The following is a 16,015-nucleotide window of genomic DNA, read 5'->3' on the forward strand; positions in this document are numbered from 1 at the left end:
GGGCCCCGAGGGAGGGGCGCACTCGCCCGGGGCCCGAGAGCCGGGGCAGGTCCGAGGCTGCTCCGGGGGCAGGTCGGGTCTGCGTTGGCTGGGGAAGGCGGGGACGCGCTGCCTGCCTGCGTCCAACCGTCACCGAGGAGGGGTGGGCTAAGAGAGCAAGTCTCGGATGCCTGGGTCCACCAGTCGAGAAGCCAGTTGTCTTTCCTGGGCTCTGGAACCCAATCGCAGACGGGGTCAGTTGGCGGGTCCTCTGGCGGGTGTCTGGGGATGCTGATGGGTAAGGAGCCGCCGCCTTTACCATCCCTGCTGCTCTGCAAACGCTCCCCTGCCCTACGGTGCTGGCGCCGCGGCGCGCCCGGGGCGAATCGTGGACGCAGGTATTTATGTAGCATTAGGCGAGACCTCGGCGCTGGAGGGACCGGACCGTTGAGGACGCCTTGCTGCTTCTGCCCGCGAAACTTCCACTTCGTCAGCTCAGGGACAGTCAGGCTCCACTGATGCAGGCTCCAGCCTCTCATCAGCCGAGCTACGCCGGGATTTGGACACCTCTTGCAGTGACAGATCTGTCCTGGTTACAGCTGTATTTACCCTAATTTCAGTCTCTTTAAAGTCATCTGTCTGGTCCCTACAGAGTTCCTCCCCTTGCTGTGTGGTCTTCTGTCCAGCTCAGCCCTAGGAGAGCAGATTTAAGGAATTATTTCGGTTTAGGATGAATGGCAGAATTAATTAGTCCACTTCATTCCTGATGTTTTAAAAAATGATATTGGGGGAGTGTAAAGGTAACTTTTTTCACTCTTAGGGGGATGATGAACAATTTTACAGATTGCTCATCCTGGCACCTGGTGAAATCGTTGCCCTGTAACGCACAGGTGAATACTTTTAAGGGCTGGTTGGTATGCATGTATATGAGTGGTCACATAGTCTAGGTGTTTCTACATGTATGGAGCTGTGTGCCACTGATGAATACAGTCTCTGTCCCATGCATTGTTCTGAGTGCACTTGATTTATCATCCTGCTATAAATAAGGGAATTACTAGCATATGTGTCCTTAAACTCTATATGAATTTAATGACATTTAAATTGGTTTATGGGCTGATGCATTTCACCAATTTTAATAACTTTTCTGTACAAGCATCTTATAACCCATAATTGTGATTAAGAGAAACATTTTCTTCTGTCTCCCCATTTCTACACAGTTAACAGAAATTTATAGGTCTCCAACTTTCATTTGCAAGCAACAATCCAAACGAAATACCTAGAGTTGTACTGAAATTAAAAAAAAAAAATCCTATGGTAGCTATGGTAACAAATAGATTAAGGATTATTGGTTTTCATCTGTATGTGCTTGGGGGGGGGTGGGATCTAGTGTTGTGTCTTTTTAATTATGTTTCTAATGAGTGGTGGTCATACTTCAAGTACTCAGTGTGGGAGATAAGCCAGAGTGAGAATTCAGTTTTGTGAGAGGTTTCTTGGAACAAAGACTGGAGCCCAAGAGAATGACTTCTGCTAACTGCAGCTCCTCATATCCAGCAAGCAAATAGATAAAACCCTTTTTTGTTTTTCAAGTAGATGAGAATTGAGTTAGTCTCTTTAAGATTTAGAAAATGTATTTTTTGTAGAAGCTCTTACCAAAGGAACCTTTAAATCAGCTCCTGTTTTCTAGGAATAAACATGTTAGAAGTGTGGATGTTGGTGTGGATTGAGTGTCAGAGTTGTTATCAACACCTGTCAGTCTAAGTGAGGCGTATCATTAGTCTATTCAAATCTTGCCTATTTCAATATTCATGCATTTCCATGGTGATCCATTCCATTTTTGTTTACTTAGTCAACCTTATAAATCTTTGGCATCAATTTCAGTTCTGCTATCTTTTTTTTCCTTTTATTTATCAATTGATTTGGCCGTATATCATTCCCAGTTTAAACTGGTTCCTTTTTTTTCCTACTAGTTTCCAAAAGTTTACACTATTCCCAGTTATACACAGATATAAAGGGATTAAAAAATTTTAATAGCCTCAGCACCACTGATGCTAGTGTAGTTTTTTAGCATCCCATTTGATATCTGTGTATGCATGGGTATTTTTTTTTTCTTCCAACAGGCTTACCATAAAGCTTTCTTGTTTTATGGCCCCCACATATCAGTACAATCCAGCAGAATTGACTAAAGATTTTCCTTCCTTCCTTCCTTCTTTCCTTCCTTCCTTCCTTCCTTCCTTCCTTCCTTCCTTCCTTCCTTCCTTCCTTCCTTTTTTCCTTCTTCATTTTATTTTTTTCCCTACCCTATTATGGTTTAAGGATTCTTTATGTCTTCAGCTGTATATGCTTAAACAGACTTCTGAACTTTGTATATTGGGCCAGGCCGATCCTTCTAGGATCTTTTCTACTAGTAGCAAAAGACAGACAGCTCCAGAGTGTCAGAGGATTTTTCCAAATACAATATACATTTAGTTATACATATAGTGTCCCTAGGATCATTGTAACATTGTGAGTTCACTCAACAGGCAGCTTTGCTTAAATGCGAGCCATGATTTTGCTCGCCCGCTTTCATTTTGCTTTCTAATGATGCAGTCCCATGCTAATCACACCCTGTATATTTCAGAAATATCAAGGCAAGCATTAGCACGCTACTGACTTATTAGGATCAAGCGAAGTAATTGGAACACTTAAGTTCAAAGTCAGATGGAGAAACGGAATTATAACCAACCTTGTGATTCTATAATCGGTCAACTAAATGCCTACTTGGGGGTAGGGGGAGGAAGAAACACCATAAGTAAGAAATCCAGCCATAGGTTGTGACAGGTGAAGATAAACCAAGGCAGAAACCATGTCAGATGACTGGAGAATAAGAAATCCCTTTGTGGACAGATAAATCACATGGAGACCCAAATTGTTTAGAAACCAGGAGAATATTTGCAGTTTGTGCAGAAGATGGTCATTTGCTATACTCAGGAAATTGAGGGTCATTTCCCAATATGCTACAAAAATTGGATGACCTAATCACTGGAGAGTACTTCATCTGAAGTAAATTTTACCATAGAAATGGTCTGAATAATTTTGGTTAAGAAGGAAAAGTGAGTCAGAATTCTTTATCTGCCTGTTGTATCAAAAATGACCAGAGATCAGGACCGGTCTAAAATCAAATCCTGTGGTTCTTCCTATAACAGCTACACGCTTATTTTCCCAAAGTCCTAGGTCAGGAAGGTAGTCTGTACTTTCTTCAAAGAAATCACTTTGAAAACAGGGAAATTGGAGCTGCAAATGAAGGTGAGGCAAGTTGATCATTAGCAACACAGCTATTCGTGAAATGAACTTAATTGTCTTGGGGCATTTCCACCTTTAGGGTGGGAAGGGGAAGAGTTCTCATTTCCCTTGGGAGAGGATATCTGCATGAAATTCAGACAGTTCATAGATTCTTGGTATTCTGGGGTAGCATGTAGTGATTCAGAAGCTGGAACAGAACAGTTGAGCACTGTTAGGGCAGGGCATCGGGTTTGGGCCAAGAAAGAGTTCAGCTCCCCAGACATTCAAAGGCTGCTATTGGCCCCACAGGTATCAGTTTTTATAATTATTTATAGGGTTTTGAAAATTTTAAACCATTAACTCTTTTAAGGATACACACACACACATATACATAAATATATATAAAAACATATATACTTACATATATACAAATATATATTCTGCCACTTTTCTTTCTTTTTTAAAAAAATTTGGTTAAAAAAACATACCATAAGGTTTACCATCTTTACTTTTTTTTTTTATGTTTATTTTATTATTTTTGAGACAGAGAGAGACAGAGCATGAACGGGGGAGGGGCAGAGAGAGAGGGAGACACAGAATCGGAAGCAGGCTCCAGGCTCTGGGCCATTAGCCCAGAGCCCGACGCGGGGCTCGAACTCACGGACCGCGAGATCGTGACCTGAGCCGAAGTCGGACGCTTAACCGACCGAGCCACCCAGGCGCCCCCCATCTTTACCTTTTAAGTGTTTAGTTCTGTAGTATTAATATCCACATTGTTGTGCAATGGATATCCAGAATGTTCTCATCATGCAAAACTGGAACCTTCTACCCCTTAAACATCTACTGCCCGTTTCCCCGTTTCCCAGTCCCTGGCAACCACCATTCTACTTTCTGTTTCTATAAATTTGACTACTTTAGATACTTCATGTAAGTGGAATCTTCCAATATATGTCTATGGGTGTAGAAATAGTTCTTTGAGATCCTGCTTTCACTTCTTTTGGATATTTACCGAGAGGAAGGATAGCTGTATTCTACCACTTTTTACACTAACATATTACACTGATCTCTTTTTTTTTTTAATTTTTTAATGTTTATTTATTTTTGAGAGAGATGGAGAGACAGAGCATGAGCAGGGGACGGGCAGAGAGAGAGGAAGACACAGAATCCAAAGCAGGCTCCAGGCTCTGAGCTGTCAGCACAGAGAGCTGGGCATTGGGCTCAAACTCACCAACCACAAGATCATGACCTGAGCCCAAGTCGGGTGCTTAACCAACTGAGCCCCCAGTCGCCCCTACACTGATCTTCTCTTTAAGAGACTTGGTGAGAATGCAGACAACAGAATAGAGTCAAATAAAGAATGCAGTAGATGTGACTGAAATTTCTTCCTTCTCTGTGTGTACATTTCCTGGCAAGTCTCTCGAATCTCTTATGTTTAGCTTTTAGGGCTTGTCTGAGTTGCAGCAACATTGCAGAGTGGGTAAAGACAAGGGCTTAGAGTCAAAATTGAAGTCCACTCCCTGCTGCCTCCTAGCTGTGTGACCTTGGAACGATCCTTAATCTCAGTAAGCCTCCATTCTGTCTTTTGAAGATGAAGGGAATCATCGTGGCCAAGATTACCCCAGTCAAACGTGCATCCCAGTGTCTGGCCTAGAGAAATGTTCTCAAAAGGAGAGCTTAGGCGAAGTAGAATTGGCAGCAGCAACCCCTGGAGACCTCAGAAGCCGTAGATACCCATCCTGCTAAACTTGACCATGACTGTTTTCATGGTACACCGCGGTGTGTATATATATTGTACTCTTATGAGTCTCATTATCAGGACTTACTTTGAAAAGCATAGAGATTTGCATCACAATTAAAATGGTTAAAAATATCTTTAAGTGGATTTGATATATGAACTTTTAATTCCATTTTTTAGTATCATAATTTTAGAGTTGACACGGATTTTAGAGGTCAGCTAATTTACCTATTATTCAATCATCAAACCTATAACAAATGCCAATAATATAATAATAATAGCTTCCAGTTATGATTGCCCACTATATTTTAGTACTTTACATATATTATTTCTAATCCCCATATCAGCTCTGCAAGGTAGGGATTATCCACATTTTACAAATGAAGATGAGGCTCAGAAAGGTAATCAGCTGGCCCGAGACCACAAATCTAGCCATGCTGTACAGCTGTTTGAACCCAGATCCGTCAGCTACCACTCTGTTTTGTCTTTTCCATGTGTGTGTATGTGTTTCTGATCCTCTAGACTGGGTCTCAGTGCATTTGCACTACCTCACACTGCCTTTTATTTGCCAGGTACTGTGTTGTCTGTGCTAATTAACATTTTATTTTATGCATTTTTTTTTTTTAGTGTTTGTTTATTTTTGAAAGAGAGAGAGAGACAGAGTGTGAGTAGGGGAGGGGCAGAGAGAGGGAGACACAGAATCCGAAGCAGGCTCCAGGCTCTGAGCTATCAGCACAGAGCCCCAAGCGGGGCTTGAACTCACGAACCAGGAGATCATGATCTGAGCCCAAGTCAGACACTTAACTGACTGAACCACCCAAGCGCCCCTGTGCTACTTAACATTTTAAATAGAATAATTCTGTTAGAAGGAATGTGAGCTTAAATAAGAATATTAACCAGGGCTGACCAACATTCACGGTACTTTTAGATTTGCCCACCTGCTTCCATTTACTCTAGTTCCTGGAATGCTAAAGAGAAAACTTCCAGATGCTTGAATGGCATCTGTTTCTGTCTTAAGACAGTGGAATAAATAAATAGCAAATTGAAGAACAGAAATGATGTACAAAGAATTCAAGATACATCCTTCTGGATGTATCTGCACTAAAGACTGATCTAGGATTTGTTCACTTTTGAATCCCAGTGCCTAACACAGTGCTAGGCACAAAACGTCAGAGTGAAAATGTTTGTCTGCATAAATTTATGACCAGAGAAGGTGTCAGGTAATAGACATCAAAGCCTACTTTTGGATTTTCTTTTTACTCAGTGGCTATGCAGTTATATCTTCATGGTTGTCCATTGTGTGGAATTTTAGATGCTATATTTGGGCACATATCTATTAAATATGCTTGTTGATGAATTCCAACTAATCTAAATGGAATCTTCTAGGATTTATGACTTGAGACTTTGAAGACTAATTTTCTTGGAGCTTCTTCATTCCCATGATAACTTGAATCTATTTGGCACTTTTGAGAGTTGACACAAAGTCCATTCTTTGTATCATATTTGTAAGGTGTTATCCCTACCAGATTTTTTAATTTAAAATAAGCATTGTTTTAAAGAAAAATAGTACAGCTAGAAATTCCTATTTTTTTTATTCTTCAGGTCCGTTTTTTTGGGAGGGAAGGGGGAGATGGGTAGAGGATGTGAATAGAGCTTGGAACAGACACTACAAAGCTATGTCTGCTCCTTACTTTAACTATTCCAAACCTCGTTCAGCTGAGGAAGGCTCCACCAGTTTGAAATTCACCACAAGAAAAGCATGGTTTCGGTGCCTGTGATCAAACCTGTAACTAAGTGACCACACAGGAAGTGCCAGGGAAGGGCTGGACTGCAGAGGGCAACGGGTTGGTGCAGGCCACTCCTGTGCACCTGCCTGTCTAGCTCCACACCTCCCCCATCCTCGCTCCTGGGCTGGTTTCCACCCTAAAGGTAAAATCAGGCGTGAGGCTTTCTTTTTTGTCAAGCCTCCCCGCAAAGCTCTGAGCAGCAGGGTCAGGGCAGAGGCAGTGAGGCAAGAACAGACCAGAGGACTCTTTCTGTCATGTGAAAAAGCAAAACCTAGTCAAAGGCTTAGGCCAAATTAGAGCGCTAACTGTTGCCAGATCGGCCCTGTTTTCCTGTTGGATATTTAGCGACACTGGGAGGTGGCGGGGGACCGTGAAACCGGGGTTTGAATACACTTCCTTTTTTACCTTCTCTTTTTCACCCATCAGCTTTGCGCCTTTGCTCCTGGAGCAAAACTGCAACTGAACTGAGCCTCTGGAGGAACTTTAATGATAGATATTCAGCTGCTGGAGCTTCTAAATGAGTGCAGGCTCAGTAACTATTTACTGAGCAGGCGCAGTGGAAGGACCCACTCCTTTCCCGTGGCATCTCACTCGTTGCTCACCGGCTGACACGGCGGCATTATTCCCATTTTGCAGATGAGTTCTAGAGAGACAGAGCGTTTGCCAGAGGTCAGAGCGACAAACACGGTGCTGGATGGGTTAAGGGGATGAACAAGCCTGGCCTGCCAACAACTGCCAACCTCTGCAAAAGGAAGGGAGCCAATATCCCCTTTCATACAGAATATAAATTGCTTATTAAAATAACACAGTAATTACACATTTAGCCTCATTGCTCACTGATTGCCGTGGCTGGTGTGATAAGTTGAGGTCCAGCTAATTTTCTTTGAAGGCCTGCAATAAACTCAAAGACACAGAGGCCCACCGATATGATTGCAGATATCTTCACACTTAAACGTGCTGCCATCACCATTTGATTCTGAGTTATCTTGAAGGCTTGGGTCTGACTGATCACTTTTCTTCATGGCCAGAGGCTTCTTAAGGGGCGCTGACTTAAACGTACCAGAAGCAAACATCTTAGAATTACATGAGTTCCCATTTACAAAGTGCCTAGAACAGTGCCCAGCATGTCACAAGTGCTGTCTGTGTCTACGGATGGCTTGGGTTCTGCTCCAGATCACATGAACAAATGGTTATTGCTGGGTTCGTCTTGGGCATCATGGTCCCCCAGAGGGCAAGGACCATCTTTGTCTTTCAGCCTCGGACCTTAGCCCATCTTGGGCTATTAGACACCCTGAGACAAGGTCCCAATGAGGAGAACTCCCAGACTAACACAGAAGCTTATGGCTTCTCATGGAGCATATAGAAAGCAGGTACAGTAAGGTCAATGAGTGATCCAGGCCAGGAATTTCCTGGGAAGTTCTGGGAGACAGACCAAAGGAGGAGTAACCTGATCATGAATGCTGCTGTGGAGGTCCATTCAGTTCTGCCTAACCACATGGGTTGGCTACTGCTGCCATTGGCCAGGCTCTCCAAGCCAGGAGAGAGGAGTAGAAAGCAGTGCTACTTTGGGCCTAGTCCTCAGACTGTTACCAGCATGCGACAAGATAAATTGGAAGTTAGCGTTTAGAAACTTCTGTTGCATTTGACATCGCCTTGACAGCCACGAGCATGATTCTGAGGCTTATCCAACAAGGTACAGACAGACCAGTTTGGGCCCGGTCAGACTCCCACATAAGTTGCCCAGAGAGTGCTATGTGGTGTGAGCTGTGGTCTAGCCATACGTGGCAGGACCACAGTATGGTTTTAATGGATTCAGGATACCAACAAAACCCCCAAACCTGGTCCTTCATCACAGATGGGTGTAGAGTGCAGCATGGAAGCCCAAGTATGGTTGTCTTGCCAAATCCTGTGCGGTGATTTTCTAAAGCTCCTGTCTAGAATCCCTCATCGATGAGGACAACTTCTCTACCTTCAGGATAACAAGCAGACTGAATTCTGGCCAGTGCAGCAGTGCTCACCTTGGTGGGGGCACCTGCCTGGTGCGTCCTGTCCAGAATAGGATTGCCATTCTGGGTGGGCTGTAATGAGGGGCACCTGCTCGGGGTTCATGTGCATCCCCTGTCCATCTCCTCGATGCTGAGTGAGAGCGAGCTCATACCCATGTCGATCTTGAGGTCATTTTGTTGCATTTCTGCACAATTTTGACCTCTTGAGATATGGGCAGGTTATTTTCCCATTAATTTAGCTTATTTGGTTGATGTGAAGAAATATAAGATGCCCGTGCTCTGAGTCTGGCTTTCTGAACCCAAAGCAAAGAGCACCACAGAATTTGGGAAGTGTAAGTACCGCATTCGGAAGCTAGGCTGCTGAGACGCGGAGGCTGCGTGCAGCACGTGTGTCTGGCTGATCTTGCTAGCGAAGAGTCTGCTGTAAATAGAGTGCTGTAATCTATTCGGTTCATGCTGTTCCAACCAGCTTTAATCATCAAAACTTGAGTAATATTCAAACTGTGAAAGGAACATACTTCTTGCAGAAGCCTAGGTGTGCCAAGTAAAAGAGCCAGAGCATCTCAATCTACCAATCTATGGCAATGCGTTGCAAAGAAAGAAACACCTGGGTTGCTTCATGAGCCATGGGGAAACTGCTTTTCGCATTAAGATTTAAAATTTCCTCCTTCCCCACCCCGAGAGGAGAACAATTATTTTCATGGGAACTGTGCATCATGGAAGTCACTTTTTTCCTCTCTATGAAGCACTACCTCCCTCGTGACTGGAAGGGACATGTCCTCCCTGGCCCCAGGTATCTGACAGGTCATGTTCTGAGACCCATTGGGGAGAAGGCTGGCCGTGCAGAGATCCATGGATGTGGGCTGTACAACACGGAAGGCGCCCGTAACTGGGACACGCAGGGAAAGTTACAGGTGGCCGTGGAGAGACCAGGAGGGAAGCAGCTGAGGCTTCTGCTTTGCTGACATAGACCACGCAAACCATCATCCTGTGGTGAGGGCTCCGGCCCTAGGTTTCTGGATGACAGCCCTGCCTCTCCCCATGCTTTCTCCCTCACATTCCGGAGTGAGAAGGACATTCCTGCCCTGCTCACGTTCTCACCTACAAATTTAAGCCTTCTCTCCTAGATTCTGCAGAAACCACAAAAAGCTATCTTTGTTGGTGTAGACTCCTAGTGGAGGCTGCAGGGCTGGGGCAGGCACTCACTGAACTGTCAAGTCACAGTTCGAGAGCCAGCTCTAACTGTCAGCTGTTTTTATTTCGGATACGCCTCCCGGGACATCCTGGACTTCAGAAACCTGTTTTGATATCTGGAATAGACACCTGAGCCAGTGATGGTCTCCTCGGTCCTAGGAAAAGGGGGAAGGCAAGTTGCTTATCCTAACTCTTTGCTCCTGTGTTCCATGTGACCCATGGCGGGGGGGTGGGAGGGGGTGAGTTAGGTATAAGGGATGTGAAGTTGACATCTGGGGACTGAGCTTATGACAGTGGGGAGGGCAAGACTGGGTTCTCAGACCTGCGCGGAGTTACCATTAAATCTTATTTACTTTCGACTCAACAGCAAACAGCCTGATTAAATAATGGGCAAAGGGCTTGAAAGGACATTTCTCCAAAGAAGATAGACCAGTGGCTAAATAAGCACATGAAAAGATGTTCAACATCACCGATAATTAGGATAATGCAAATCAAAACCATAATGAAGATACCACTTCACATCCATTAGGAGGACTATTATAAAGCTTTTTTAAAAAACAGAAAACAGCGATTGCTGGTGGAGTTGTGGAAAAATTGGAAACCTTATGCACTGTTGGTGGGAATGCAAAATGGCAGAACCGCTATGGAAACCATGTGGCATTTCCTCAAAAAATTAAACATACAATTCCCGTATGATTCAGCAATTTCTGTGGGTATATACCTAAAAGAAGTGAAAAGCAAGGACTCAAATAGGTAATTTATACACCCATGTTCGTTGCAGCATATTCGCAATAGCCAAAAGATGGAAGCAACCCAGGTGTCCATCAACAGGTGAATGGATACATCAAAGGTGGATTGTACTACATCGGAATATTATGCAGCCTTAAAAGGAAAGGAAATTCTGACATACACTATGACATGGATAGATTTGAAGACCTTGTGCTAAGTGAAATAAGCCAGTCACAAAAGGACAAATATTGTATGAATCCCCATATATGCAGTGCCTAGAGTAGTCAGATCCATATGGACAGAAAGTAGGATGATAGCTGCCGGGGGCTGGGAGGGGAGGGGAATGGGATTTCTTTTTAATGGGTACAGACTTTCAGTTTGGAAAGATGAAAAGGTTCTGGAGATGAATGGTGGGTGTTGGTTGCACAACAATGTGAATATACTTAATGACTATGGACTGTACACTTAAATGGTTAAGATGGTAAATTTTATGTATTTTAGCCACAATAAAAAAAAAAAAAAAAACAGCCTTCTCAAAAAACATATTCCAAACTGGTTCTCCTAATAAATTCTTGAAACAGTTTGCCCGGGCAGTGGGGGGAGGCATGTATTTCAACAGTGCAGCAGCTTTTATTGAGAGCACTTGCTGTGTCCTCAGCCCTGTGGTTTCACATTGTTTTTACTTTTTTTGTTTTTTGAAGTACAATAGTTGAGGCCAATACAATCAAGTCCACAGATCTTAAATGTGCATTTCTGCAAGTGTCAGTAATTGTATATATACCTGCATGGCTACTGTTCGAAACAAGATCTAAAACATTTCCATCACCCCAGAAGGTTCCCTGTGCCCCTCTCCAAGCCATCCCCCTTCTGCTCTCCAACTGCCTTCTGATGTCACTCACCATAGATTAGCTTCGCCTGCTGTTGACTTTTATAGAAACAGAAACATACACTGTGTTCTCTTTCTGTGCCCAGCTGGTTTCACTCTGCATACCGTGTGCCACTTGTCCATGTTGACACGTGTCTCTGTAGGTCATTCTTTATCGTTAAGTAGCATTCCATGGCGGTACCACAGTTTGCCGCCTGTCGTTCTCCTATGGATAGACATCATGTGGCCCCATGTTTGGAGACACCCACCAGCAGGTGAGGATGTTAGTTAGCCAATTGAGGGTGTCTCCACAGGTTGGGGTTACCATACAAGTTCTCCACACTTGGGGTTTTCCAACTTAACCGGCAGCATACCCAGAGTTGAACAGTCTCTAGGTGGTGGCATTTTGGTGATTTACACTAGAAATAAGATGGCCACTGAACTGATTTCTCCCCTGAAGGTACATCACCGGGAAGCTAAATATCAAGAGGCTGCTTGGCAGAAGGTTGGTGGGTGGCCTTAAAAGTCAGTGTCCCTGGGCTGTGACAGTACCATCCCCAGCTCAGGTGGCCACCTGCAGAAGTGACTGGATGCCTGTGGGGCAGAGTGTGGGGGCAGAGCACCCTCTTCTCAGGGCGTGACTGGCGTGTCCAGTTCCCAGCCTGGCCCCTTCCTCTGGTTTGGAGCCTCTGGCCCCGTTAACATGTTCTTTCAGCAGCCACGTTAACACCTTTAGTCTGAGACTGAAGCATCAGCTAGTCTCTCCTTACAGTGACTTTGCCCTCTCTGCTGCCCATTCTCCAGCAAATCTATAGCCTGACTCTGAAGTCAGTGTCTCTTTTTTACATAGTTCTGGACAGTGTCTCCTGTCATGAAGAAGTGAGGCCTTATGCTGAAGAGCCGTGGCCTTCACTGCCAGGTAGATCCGGCCTCAGCATCCCAGCACGGCCTCCTAGAAATGGTGGGATCTTACTTCGTCTCTTGGAACATAGCTACCTCATGTAATGACACTAATAATAGCTTTGCTGCCCTCTGTTCTGCCTGTGTCGGGCTTATAGGAAATTAGGGGTGGGAGGGAAATTCCTGCCTTCCAGGAACTCAGACAGAATTCATCTGTATGAAAGCTCAGTTCCGTTGCTTCCCTAATTTCCACATTCCTGGGCAGTGCCTCATCCCAAGATGCAGACGATGCAAGTGGAGAGTGTGGGGGTACGATCTGAACTGTAGCTCTTTGCTGGAGAGCTGTGGCGACACGGGGTGGGGGGTGGGGAAGGGCAGAGTCACCGGGAAGCCCCGAGGAGCGAGGAGAATTTGGAGGACCTACAAGGGCAGGCATATTTGCTGTGGTCTCCCTCCCTCCACTCTGGAGCCTCAGTCTGTCTATCCCTGGCCCCTGGCCCAGGTCCAAAAGCTCACAAGCCCAATACAGATAACAGATCTGCTCCCCCTGTGAAAAGTAAGCTTGGAAGACCTGACTTGGCTTTGCATAGGAGGTAAAGGAGACACTGCATGGAGTTCACCTCTGAGAGATGTTGGTGGCACGGCTGGGCGTGTATGAGCCTGTGATGCCCGTGAGGGTGGTGGAGTGGAGTATGGAGCCCATCCCAGCAAGTCATGCCTGCCCATGGGTTGGACGGAAGGAAGGAGCTGCTCTTTGAGAGAGCGGAGTCCCTGAAGTGGCTGCAGGAGTAGGAAACGTGCACTGTTGACACAGTGACGCTCAGCGAGTTCCAAGGAGCTGTTCTCTGGCCCGGCCGCAGAGGTCAGCCTCAGTTCCCTTCCCCTCTTCCTTCTCTACAAGGCTTGGCCATCTCCCTGCCCAGTTCAGAGCCTGCCTGCCCTGTATGGCTTCCTTGGGAGAGGCCACCTGCCCATAGGGATTGTCCGTGTGACCGCCTCATAGGAGCCCCAGTTGACCGTGTGCCCCTGTGGGACTGATTGCCTCACCTTTGTTGATTTACCCCTCAGGGCCTAGACCAGCGCTGAGCACTTTGCACAGTTTGAGCAAGTGAGCCCCAGAGAAGGGAAATGACATCTAAGCCTTACCAGTCAGGGGCAGAGCAGGAACTGGAATCCCAAATCCTAGAATGTGGGAAAAGCATCATGAACAGCTTGGGGAGGGGCGGGAGCAACAGGTCTAAGTGAGGGGTTCTTTCCTGTGAATCTAGTGCTATTTCAAGCTCTCCTGGGTGCAAAAGTGCAAACCCCGTGGAGTATTCTCTCTGTGTTGGTTATTGTCATGTGGAAGTAGGGATTATTCCCTAAAATGTGTGGCTCAATAAGGGATCCCTTCACCAGGGTGTGAAATAACCATGCATCCAAATCTGAGCCACAAAGGATGATCTTTGTTCCATGTTTTTTCCTACATACCAGACACACTTTTTTCCAGGACACTAAACTGTGTGTTCATCTTCCATCTCTGGGCTTTGGGGTCTTTAGTGAAAGCCCAGTCTGTATCTGGCTCCCAAGCATTGTCTGTTCCCTCCCAGTTCTCTTCCCTGTCTCTCCCCCAGCCTGGGTTTATGTTTCGCCTCTGCCTAGCTACGAACCTCACAGCCTGGTTTGTCTTGGGGAAAACCTATCCTTGGAGTATGTGTTTGGGCACTGGGGTGGGGTTGGCAAGATGGTGGCATGAAAACTGTTCTTTGCCTTTCTTCTGATCAGGAAACCAAAAAGAAAAATACAACACACTTTTTGGGGGATTGAGAACAAAGTTTCTAAAGTGACTTTACCATGAGTTTGGATATTGAGAGAATTGTTAATTAAGAAGGAAAATTTTGTTAATTAAAGGAAATCAAGCACATGTTATATATGCACTATGATGTCAAGTATTTAAAACCAAAAAGAACATAGATTAAAAAGGCTAAAAGTATACCATAATGTTAACAGTGATCATTTTCCTACTTTAAAATTCTCTGGAGGGGCGCCTGGGTGGCGCAGTCGGTTAAGCGTCCGACTTCAGCCAGGTCACGATCTCGCGGTCCGTGAGTTCGAGCCCCGCGTCAGGCATCTGGGCTGGTGGCTCGGAGCCTGGAGCCTGTTTCGGATTCTGTGTCTCCCTCTCTCTCTGCCCCTCCCCCGTTCATGCTCTGTCTCTCTGTCCCAAAAATAAATAAAAAACGTTGAAAAAAAAATTAAAAATAAATAAATAAATAAATAAATAAATAAAATTCTCTGGAGTTTTAAAATGATCAGCATATTTTTTATAACGGGAAAAATAAAAATTCATCTAACAGGGGGAAAGAAATTTAACTACACTATTAAGGTTAATTTTTGCCACCCACCACCCCTACGGTGAGCAATATTGTGTCCATGCCCACACTAACACTGATGAAAATGTGAAAAAGACAAGCCATAATGTGGAATAAATTTTTCAACAACCAGCTTTATAGGGAGGAAGGAATTGAATCATTTCATATAATTCCATATAACATCTCCCTCACAGCGAATATCAGACTCGCCTTAAGTGAACAATTCTGTCAGGGTTATGTTCCATCCAGTGGCTCCTGCAGGATCCAAGACTGGGGTGGTGGGGGGCAGTGGGGAGAGGGGTGGCTTTCTAAAGGTAGCTGATGAGACAGGCTTCAAACCCTAAAAGCCTGCCTTGTTGAATGTGGTGCCTGCCTTCTCCACTAACTATGCCCCCAAGTGGTCACTTGTACCTGTAAATTGCATCCAGCAAAAAGGTTGCAATTACCAGATCTTGGACCACGGGGTTTACAGTTTGATGATGGTGATGGTGATGATGATGATGACGACGATGCTACATATCCAAAAAGCAGTGAGAAAGGGAAGAAGAAATGCAGTGTGTGTGTGTGTGTGTGTGTGTGTGTGTGTGTGTGTGTGTTTGGAAAGCAAGATAGGGAAGCATTTTCTGAATGTTTACCTTCCCCCACATCCCTCCAGAAAGTGTGTGTGTGTGTGTGTGTGTGTGTGTGTGTGTGTGTGTGTGTGTTTCCAGAAGGGGCGGGGTGACCGTGAGCATAGCCCTCCCAAGAATTCCAGAGACTTTGCTCTCCTTCCTCGGGAGCTCTCCCCAAGTCTTGCACAGCCTGCTTCTCTGCAGCAGCACTTCCGTGATAGTCTCCTTGGCAGTCTTCCAAAGACTGTAAGTGTACAGAGAATTGTGTTTTAATAGAAGGCTTTACCTCTGATACAGATTTAAAATGAGAAAGAAACTTTCTGTTCCTCAGCCAGAGCGAAATGCATTTTGCTTCTTGTGAAATGCTGGTGATTACAAGCTCATCTTACATAATTTTATTATTTTCAATTGCTGCCTGTCAATCTCAGGTGATGGTTTCCTGGGAGCAGAAAGGAGGCAGATTCTGGGTGATGATAAAAAAAAAAGTCACCCAGTCATTAGCACATCGTACAGAAGTTTAGAAAGGAGAATAATTTTCTTTGTGATGGTGCTGTTTAAGATATTCAGAACTTGCATACCTAAGTTAGACATGCAGAAGTG

General features: G+C 44.9%; 1 protein-coding gene across 3 annotated transcripts in view; it reads left to right on the forward strand.

Moving 5' to 3' along the window:
• KLHL29 (kelch like family member 29) overlaps positions 1-16,015 on the forward strand; it is a 311,668-nt gene that overhangs the window by 1,534 nt on the left and 294,119 nt on the right. The gene's annotated exons all lie outside the window — the stretch shown is intronic.

The sequence above is a fragment of the Neofelis nebulosa genome, chromosome 9 (genome assembly GCF_028018385.1).
Source record: "Neofelis nebulosa isolate mNeoNeb1 chromosome 9, mNeoNeb1.pri, whole genome shotgun sequence".
NCBI lineage: Eukaryota > Metazoa > Chordata > Mammalia > Carnivora > Felidae > Neofelis > Neofelis nebulosa.